This window comes from Ailuropoda melanoleuca, chromosome 2 (genome assembly GCF_002007445.2).
Source record: "Ailuropoda melanoleuca isolate Jingjing chromosome 2, ASM200744v2, whole genome shotgun sequence".
In the NCBI taxonomy this organism is placed as follows: Eukaryota; Metazoa; Chordata; class Mammalia; order Carnivora; family Ursidae; genus Ailuropoda; species Ailuropoda melanoleuca.
The window spans coordinates 33,285,680-33,296,069 of NC_048219.1; the positions used below are offsets into that span (position 1 = coordinate 33,285,680).

Below are 10,390 nucleotides of genomic sequence, written 5' to 3' on the forward strand. Positions count from 1 at the left end.
TAGCACATGTACAACCTAAATCCATTTTGATCTGGGCAGAGATCTTTGTATCCATGCACTCACTCAGCAGTCGCGGGCTGCGGACTTGTGCTCTTGCTTGTGATCTGAGCCGCGTTATCAATATTTGTGCAAGTAAACTCGGGAGATCAAAGCTATCCAGGTCAGAAAGGCTAATATTTAAATTCCAGACTTGCAGGCACAGCTTTGAAATTCCATGGCGCAGAATCAAGTTCATGTACAAAATCAAGTTAAACATTGGTTTGACAGAGTTGTAGGGCTCTGGAGTGTGGGTGGGGTCTGCGTTTGGGGGAAATTGGGGGCCAGCCCAGAATAGAATTCTGTAAGATTCTGGCTGAGGACAGTTTTTAGGTTCAAAGCTTTGTGTGACCTTAGTTGGAGTAAACACATTTTCTTGGTCCAGCTTTGATATCACAGAGGAGATGTTCGCAGTCTCTAGAAAGAATACATTCTGCTGCTCTGAAAACGTATGACCCAGGGATACTACCACTTACCTTGCAAGGTATTATAAAAACTAAAGATAATGGACATAAACTTCCTGAAACATAATAAGCTCTCGACATGTGGTAGCTATGTTTTGATAATTATCCATATTCCCAACGTTCCATCCCCTACACCACTGAAAACATGTAAACCAAAGACCATACCCTTTGGAGATAACAAATCAAAATCTTTTGTCTGCCCACCTTGCTCAGTTCAATAAACTTTTGGAGAGACCTAGGTAGAATTTTAGGTAGAATTTAAGGCTTATTTTAAGTGAAAAGATGAATAAGACGGGCCTTTAAGGAGATTAGTCTGTCCATGGGTGCCAGATACACCCACTACTAGTTGTAATGCAATGCAGATGGCTTGGAAGCAGAGTGCACTCAGGACTGTAGCATCACAGGTAACAGAATCATTCTTCTTAGTAGCAGTGGATTAGCTTTCGTGGAGGAGCTGGACTCCCAGCCTCTTCCCTAATGTAGTCTAGTGAATGGCTTTAGATCCTAGAAACCTAGGTTCAAGTCCTGGTTCTCCACATTTTGAACTGTGTCATCTGGAGCATATAAACTTAACCTCACTGACCTCAGTTTTCTTGTCTGTAGAATGGGGATAATTACAGTGTCTACCTCATGGAAATGTTGGAAGAAATAATGAGATAATCCATGTAAGGAATTAACATTGTTCATTGCAAAGCTACCACATAATAAATCATTTTAGCTACCATCATTTTTAAAAGGAATTAACTTTTCATCTTAAAAACATAGTATTCTTTCTTACTCTGCTGACATATAATCAAATAATCATGTTATATCCATGTAATGCTTTTAATACTTTTATAATAAGATGAGACATATAAAATTGCCAATATCTGACCTATAAAAATGGCAACTTCATAATAGCATTGCAAGCACCCTTTCTTGCAATGTCTTGTTTGATCTCCACAATAGCTCTGTAAGTGTATTGGCACCAATGGGATTTCCTTCTACGGTCCTTTTTGAAAATCTCCTCGAATTCTCATGGATGCTGAGACGTCAGCATGTTCAGTGGCTACTGTTATTTGCCAAGGTGGTAGGTAAGCACATGGCCTAGCTGGACCAAGGAATCCCTTCTGTGAGATTTTGTGGGTGAGGAGGGGTGGTGTGAGGATCCTAGGGAACTTTGCTAGCCTTTCAATAACTGAAATGCTTTGGTATTAAACTCTGGAGCAGTTGGTCACTATGTTTTCTACCATTCACTTATCCAATTGATATTTACTGAGCACCTTCTATGCTCCAGGTACTGTTTTGGGGTTAGGGATATAGAAATTAACAAATGGACAAGGTCCTTTTCCTCGATGAACTTTATTGTACTGGAAAAGACTGGAAACAGCAGGCAAATAAGTCAGTGTGATCGATGCTGTGCTGGGACTATGTGGAAAGAGCTAGACTGCACTGAGAGAGGAGGGTATAGCCAGCACAGTGTTAGAAGCAGAGAAAAGGCTGGAGGGAACACTAGTGGATTTGAGCATCTGGTTCCAGCAGCACCTGAAGGCCTGCTCTCTCACTGTTCTCTCAGCACCTTGCTTATTTGGATCTCCTTGGATCTCATGAACTGCCAAAATCTATCTCTCATTTTTATCCTTGAATTGGGTTAGGTTTCTGTCATCTGCCATCACAAGGGTCCATTCTAGTCTAGCAAATCTAATGGGAGCATTTACCCTTCTCCTTGTATAAATAAAGAGAATTAGGATATGGGTGGGAAAGTGGGTCTGACACCTGAGCCACGCAAGCCGTTTTGGGATATGTAACTTAAGCATAAATCATAAATAACTAAGGTGGCCTAGGATGTCGTATGAAATTAAAAAAATAATTCATCAATTTTTAGTTGGGTCATTGCTGTCATCACCAAATTTGATAGCTTTTTATGGTCAACAATATGGAAAGATTGATAGGATCAGAGTATCTGGAAGCTGGAAAGGACTTTATGGATCATGAAATCAGACCTCAGTTTACAGATGTGGAGACAGAGGCCGAGAGCAGACAAACGACATGTTCAAAGTCACATAGCTTGAGAGTAACCAGGGTAGAGTTGAACACAAGACTCCTAACTCTCAGCCCATGGTTAGGCTACAATGGACTAATTCATTCACTTATTCAAGAAACATTTTGAACTTCCGTTATGTGTCAGGCCCTATTTTAGGTGCTGGGGTCACAGTGGTCTCTGCCAATATGGAGTTTCATTCTATAGGGGGAAGACAGACAATAAACAAATAGAAAATCTGGTGTTGTATGCTAGGGAGAACCTCAAGCAACACATGGGTGAGTATAACTCTGTGTGTGTGGTAGGGAGGAGTCATGTTATTCTAAATTGAGTAGGTATCATTTAAGTCAGGATCTGAACAGCCAGAGGAATTGGCCATGTGAAGATTTGAGGCAGGAGTATTCCAAGGAGGAGAGGTAACTTGTGCAAAAGCCCTGAAGTTGGAATGAATTGACCTGTTCGAAGAACAGAAAGAGGAGTAATGTGACTAAAGCATACTGAGAAAAGTGGGGAATTAGGGGGTGGTGTGAACTAAAATTGGAGAGGTCAGCAGGGTCTAGACTGTGGCCTTGAGGGGCAGGGTAAAAAACTGTTTTTTTATTCTAAGTGTAACAGGAAGCCATTTGGGAAGTTTTAAATGAAGGAGTAACATGATCTAATTTCTGTTTTAAAACCTGATTCTGGGGGCACCTGGGTGACTTAGTTAAGCATCCAACTCTTAATTTTGGCTCAGGTCATGATCTCAGGATTGAGCCCCGCTGTGAAGCCTGGTTAAGATTCATTCTGTCTCTCTCTCTCTCCCTCTCTGCCCCCTCACCTGCACTCTCTCCCTGCCTCCCTCCCTGATTCTGATCACTTGTTGGACAATAGAGAGTAGAAATAAAGAGCCAGCCATGCAGGCAAGAATGCTGGTGTCTGGAATAGGGTGGAGCAATGGAGGGGGCAAGAGGAAGATGGATCTCAGATGTGTTATGGAGGTAGACTTGACAGGATTTCCCTATGGCTTAGGGATGGTGGATGGTGGACCCAATCTCAATCAATGGCTAAGTCCCAAATTCTTGCCTCAAGAAACTTAAGAAACAATTGGTGTTGCCATTCACTGTGGGTAACTGGGGAAGACAAAGATTTGAGGAGAAAAAAAAAAAATCAAGAGTTCTATACAAGAGGTCCATAATCTAAGGTCAGCAAGTGACAAAGTAAACCTATAAAAAGAATCAATACAAAACCTTGGAGGACAGAGACCATTGACTGCCACTCAGTTGCTACTCAGTTGGTCATCTGGTCCTTTATCCTTCATGGATTAATCAATGTGGAGCAGCCTGACAAGTAATCATCACCATTATGGCAAACCACAGGGAGGTATCCAGAGATATCAAGAGGTCCATCCTAGCATCAAAAGTTACCAGGTGAATTCCCATCAGGAGGCGCAGAGTTGGACTGGGAGGGTCATTCCAGGCAGAGGAAAACAATGTGCTCCAACAGTTCAGAGATGATAGGATCATGGTGAGCTGGAATGGAGACAAAGGGTGTTTGTGATAGATAGTCTAAAATGATAGGTCAGCATTTTAGTTTATAGGTGAGAGGTCAGAATAAGAAAACACCTCCAACTGAACATACTGGGAGGAAAAACAGACTTCATTCATTCATTCATTCATTCATTCATTCATTCATTCAAAAAATCCTTATTGAGTCCAATCTTCATGCAAAACTGTTCTAGGTTCAAAGACCTAACAATAAATGGAACAAACACCCTGCCCTCAAGGAATTTACATTCTAACAAGAAAATACAGACTATAAGTAATATAACCATGTGTCAGGGACAGATGAGTGCTATGGAGCAAAATAAGCTGTTTGCATGTTTTGGGCAGTTTGAGCATTTTGTTCTCTGCCCAGTGGGACCAGCTCATAAAGGAAGTGAATGGGGAAACCCATCCTTGCTCTGCTCATTGAACTGTGCCCAGGTACTGGTTGCTTCTGCTCCAAGGAGGCCTTCTTCTTCTTTCTTGACATAAATTACTGGGGCTGAATGTACAAAGAGGGGAGGGAAGGATGAGGTCACAGAGGTCAGAGAGTTTGGTCTTGTAGAGCCTTATAACCATTGTCAGAACCTTGGGTTTTACACTGAGTGTGTTGAATTTGCCAAAACAATAGGGAATGGGGAAGCAGGAAAGGTGCCCTGTGTTTCTTCCCAGCCCTACTTCATTCACCTATCCCTGACCCTGCCCTGATTTGACCATTATGTTCTCTGTAGGGTGAGGAAATTGGAAACTTTTATTCTCTCTCTATAAAATGACATCTACCAAACTCTGATTCTCTATTGGTCCTTCTTAGAAATCCCACCAGAATTTTGGTGTTTGATGGGGAGAAGGATAAATCTACTAAATCTTTCAAAACCAAGAACATCCAGTTTAACCCACTGTATCCCCAAGGTGGTCTCTTGATGGGAAGGCTCCCGGGGAAAGGAGAGAGATGCCAAGGAACCTGGTCTTGGGTCTATCGCTGTCTCCCTGTGTCCCTTTGGGAAAGTCAACCCCTCCCTGTGGGTGAGGGGAGAATAGTGCTGGGCTGAGGGCTCAGACTTCATTCTCTCTAAACTTCCGTCCTGTTGTTCTACTATTTCTTGACCCCTCATCAGTCTTTTTCCTTCTCAAGGTTTCCCTACCTTCAGGCTTTGAAATGTGCACACTGTTGACAAAAAGAAGTAAGAGGTTCAGGGTGGAGAGAAGAATCAGGGCTGGGCGAGTGAAAGGCGTCCGGGCTGGCATGGTCCAACACCAAGGAGGCCTGCACAGCCAGAGCCTGGGGGTCCGTCCTGGTGAGTGCTGGGGAAAGTCCTGGCTCTCCTTGCTGAGGGGGCTCTGACAGGCTAAATCCAAACCAGATGTGCACCAGAGAGAGCAGGGCCTATTACAAAGTGTTGTGAAATGGCCCAGGGGAGGTAAATAAGCAAAAACAGGCCAGTTGCCTAGCAGCGTGTACAACAAAACAAGGAGCAGCCCAATTGGCATTGGCCAGGGCAAAACTGCTCTCTGCCGTGGGGGAAGAAAGGACAGGGAGGGTTTGAGCCTGATGAAGACCCAGGAGGCCTGCTTCCAGCAGCCCTGCCCTACTCCCTGCTCTCTGGGGTGGCAAGGCCTACCACTGGCCCTGCCCAGCCTGGCTTCACAGCCTTGGGGACTTTGTGCCCAGCCAGCCCCATGGGGTCTGATTGGGGCCTCTCCCCAGTGCTGGGGAATTGGGGTGTGGGAGGGACCACACCCCTCTGAGAACCACGCTCTGGCAGCATCCACCAGGAGGGGAAGAAAGGAACGCAGCTACAGAGATCTGTCAGAAGTCTGCTATATGTCCTGTGCTTTACCTGCAAACTTCATCATACCTTCCCACGCCATAGATTTCTTGAGCACCTGTTATGTCCCAGGTTCTGCAATTGACAGCAGGGATAATCAGAAAGGAACAGAAGAAAGGCACTCCTTGCTCTCCACCTATGGAGGAGAGAGACATTAAATAAGGAATTGTACGATCAAATGCATGATTGTTAATCATGCTAGGAGCTACAAAGGAAGAGAACTAGTGGCATGAAACAATGAAAGGGGGGTTGGATCTAAACAGAGCATGCAGGGAAGGCCTCTCTTAGGAAGGAAAGCTGAGATTTCAAGAGTGAGTAGGCATCTGCCAGGCAAGAAGAGGGGGCAGGGGGTCCCCTGCAGCTAGAAGGGCTGACAGGAAGGCCTTGGGGCAGGAAAGAGCCTCTGCTTAGGAGCAAATGACAAAAGAGAGAGTGGGGCTGTGAAAGAGGCTGTGAAGGGGTGGAGAGATGGATAGGCCAGATCACAGAGGCCCTTCCATGATAAGGATGTGGGGTTTTGTCCTAAGTGCGGTGAGGACCTCTTGGGGTTTGTTTGTTGATGATAATATTGGGGGAGTGGCAGAAACACTGAGATGATCAGATTCATGTTTTTAAAAGATTTTTCCTAGGTATAACTTGGCAATTTTGAAAGGGAACAAGAGGGGGTACAAGAAGGACAGTCAGCAGGCTCTTAAAATAATCTCAGCAAAAATGTCAATGGCTTGGATCGGGGGCAGGATAAGAGGAGATAAAAAGAGAAACTCAAGGTACAGTTTCTATTGACTCCAACATTACAATCAGGTATTATTATCCCATTTAAAAAGTTTGAGTAACTTTTCCAGGTCACACAACTCCCTTGAAGGGGCAGTTCATAAAGGACAGACTCAGCATTAGAACCCAGACCTTCTTGACTCCTCAGCCTGTGCTCTGTACATAATAATGCAATGCCTACGATTGTTTTTCTCCAATGACCTGCTAAGGATATAGAACTGGCCAGAGCTGAAGATGGCTGAGTCTGAGAAAGTGGGGGCAGAAGAGTCACATCAGGAAGGAAGGGTAGTGTGTGTATGATTGTGTGTGTGTGTATGAGAGAGAGAGAGGGGGGAGTGAACAGGAGGCAAGCGTGTTTGCACAGCTTCCCTGTGCTTTCCTCACCTCTGTGTGGCAGTTTTACAAGGCACTTCTGGCTATACTGTCATAACTAGCCCTTGCCAGGCCAGTGCTTGCTTAGCTCCCAGCGGTGATGGAGACACGCCTCCCTCTTGGGGGAGGGCTGAGGTGACTCCCACAGCCCAGGAACAAGTCAGGAGCTTGGAGACACCAGGTTGATGGTTACCCCGCAGGGCTTGGATGCCAGGACTACTTGTGATCTTGGGCTCCTTTATGAACTTCTTGATTTGCAGTTTGCTAATCTGCAAATGGGCATAGTAATACCTGCCTTATAGGGTTGTTCAAGGAGATATTGGGGCTTAACATAGTGCCTGACACAGAAGTAGCACTCAAAAAAGAGTGTCCATTTTTATCATGGCAGTCGAAGACCCTTATCAAAATGAAGCGAGGGGTCTGTACTCCACATCTGAGGTGGACTTCTCCCACTCCTACCATGTTCTGCTATTTGGAAGAGCACTGGCCTAGGAGTTGAGAGACCTGAGCCTTCTGGCTCTGCTGCTGACTTGCTGTGGGGCTTTGAGTGAGGCCTCTCCCTCTCTGAGCTTCAGGTACTCTTACCTATAGAATGAGGGAGTCACACCAGATGGAATTCTAATCCAGGGCATGGAAAGAAGACCCTGCTATTTACTTGGGGCTGCTCTGACCATGGGAGGGAATGGAGGAAGAGGACAGAGGAGTACAGAAACAGAAATGTTTTCCATTAAATGTGGATTTTTCCCCCAAAAACACTTTTTAACATCCCCTAAAGATTCTGCAGTTTAGACATATTATGTCATCTCCTACACAATAGAGTTGCCTATAGCCCCACAGATGGGTTCTCTGATCTTTTGTTGTACTTCCTGTTTCTTCCACTTAGAGAGAGTTTCACATCCACAAGGTTGTAGAATCTTTGTCCAGCTTGCACGATCATCCCTTTGAGATTTCTTACTGTTGTAGGAAGAAATAACAAATGAGCAACAGTGAAATGCTAAGATGAACCCTGTGGTGCTGGGTTGGGGTTGGAGATATCAGTCGGAGTCCCATTCCGTTCATGAGATGCATGTGGGTAGAGATGTGGGTCTAGGTAGGCTAGTGGACGTACATCCTTTTCCTGGCTGTGTCCACTGAGACGGCCCAGAAGCAGTGACACTCCAATAGCAACAAGTACAACTTACATACCCAGGTTTCTAAAAACCATTCTCCAGTAAAAGAGACCAGGATTCCTTGGAGAAATACGAGGTGAACCTGTAGAAGGTCATAGTGGCATGTATAAATGAATGAATGAAGCAAGTGTTCAAAACAACAACAGAAAAGAGGGGGACGTGTTAAAAGGACACGGAAACCAACCTGAAAAGAGCTCCCAATGGCCAAGGCTATAACAATTTAAGCAACAAAATATTGATTGTAACAATTGTAATAATCAATAATCATTACCTGAGGTAAGATCTGCTGATGAATGCTTAAATTAACAGATGAAACCTTCAGGAGGAACAAGATACTCGTGTAGCCTTAAATTATCCCTTTCCTCAAGTATGTATTAATTCCTGTGGTGATTTTAGCATATGTCCTAAATTCCTTCATACACCTTTCTCCAGAGGTGGAACTTACTCCCTGCCATTGAGTGTGGGTTAGACAGTGACTCCCTCACTCCTAATAAATAGAGTCTAGGAAGGAAAAAGAATAGCTTTACAGTAGTGAAACCTGGCAGACAACACCTGAACTACGTCTTCAAGGTTAACATTACCAGTGATAAGTTATGTTGATATGGCTCATTTACTGACGGGAAGCAATGAGACAGCAAATCACCTCTGTGTGTTCACCCCCAAAATCCATAACTACAGTCTAACCATAAGAGAAACATCAGCCAACAAAAATTGAAGAACATTCTACAAAATACCTGACCAGTATCAAGGTCAAGGTCATGAAACACAAGGCAATACAGAGAAACTGTCACAGATCAGAGGAGCTTAAGGAGCCATACTTGACTGCACTGTGGTAATGTAGATTAGATTCTGCAGTGGAAACAAGAACACAGGTGGAAAAATGGGAAATCCAAATCATGTCTATACGCTAGTTAATAGTAATGTACCATGTTAACTTCTTAGGGTTGATAAACATACCACAATCACGTAAGATGTTAACATCAGGGAAGCTTGGCGGAAGGTATATGGGAATCTCTATACCATCTTTGTAACTTCTCCGTAAATCTAAAATTGTCCCCCCAACTCCTGCCTCGCCCCCAGAAAACTTTAAGAGTGTAAACTCTTCCAGGGAAAAGGCCATAATATATACGTTTTCTCTATCTTCTAAGAATTCCTAGCAGGGCCAAATATTCTTGTAGGGAAGTGCTCTTTGGAAGCACAGAATGTGTCCTGATCACATTTCTATCCTCAGATTAACCTAGTGGTAGCACCTGATAGGTGAACGTGGCTCTGGGAAGTGGGAGAATGGGGTTCCAGTCTAGGCTTCACAATGAATGACTATGTACACCGTAGGAAACTCACTTAATCTCTGAGTCATATATTTCTTCATCTGGAAAATGGGGACAAAGTACTCCTAGCTTTGTAGGGTTATTAGGATTAAATGAGACAGTGAATTGTGGGGAAAGGCTTTATAAATTTCAAAGCCCTGTGTAAATATTCATTGTTATGTTGACATACAGATACTGATCAATCACAAGTTCCACCTGAATGGATTGGTGTTTCCCCAGCTCTCCACCTATGACACACCTGTGCACAGAGTCAGGGGTGTAGCCTTCCCTCCCAGGATTCACCTGCTCAAACACACCCTGGATATGCATACAGGTATGACTCTTTTTTCCTAACACAGACATCATAAGCTTCATCCTTTGCTTGCTACTATTCATGTTCTGGCAAAGAGAAATGAGAAATCCTGGTTGTCCCAGACCATCTAAGTCTTCTTTCCATAATACTACAAGACTCTATCAAATTGTAATATGGTGAGATATTATAATAATGATGTCTACCTTTCTTGGTAGAGTTCTAAGGGCTGTGTGTATATTAGCTCAATGTTTCTAAGATGTCAGTAATTTTTTCTCCACCTTTATTAATTTTGCCATATATAAATGTCATCATATTATGTCATCTCCAATTTGCTTTAATATGATTCAGTGTATATTCCGTGAGTTCTGTAAGTCTGCGTTAGTTTATTTTGTTCTATACCCTGGGATGTCCAGTTGCCCTACACAGAAAAACACACTCCAGGGCAATTTAACCAGCATTCAGTCAATGACATTTAGTCAAGAGGCCGCACTCCAGAGACAACATTTCAGTTACTTTTATCTCCAACACAGATTTGTTAATTACCAAATAGATATTAGAGATTGGTTTTAATTGACAAAATTAATGTTTTAAA

General features: G+C 43.6%; 1 long non-coding RNA gene across 1 annotated transcript in view; it reads left to right on the forward strand.

The window, feature by feature from the left end:
- Positions 1–9,931, forward strand: part of LOC109489303 — a 146,230-nt gene extending 136,299 nt beyond the window's left edge. The window contains exon 5 of the long non-coding RNA XR_004623184.1: positions 9,678–9,931. This is a non-coding gene — a long non-coding RNA (uncharacterized LOC109489303). The remainder of the gene's footprint in view (positions 1–9,677) is intronic.
- The last annotated feature ends 459 nt before the right edge of the window (positions 9,932–10,390 follow it).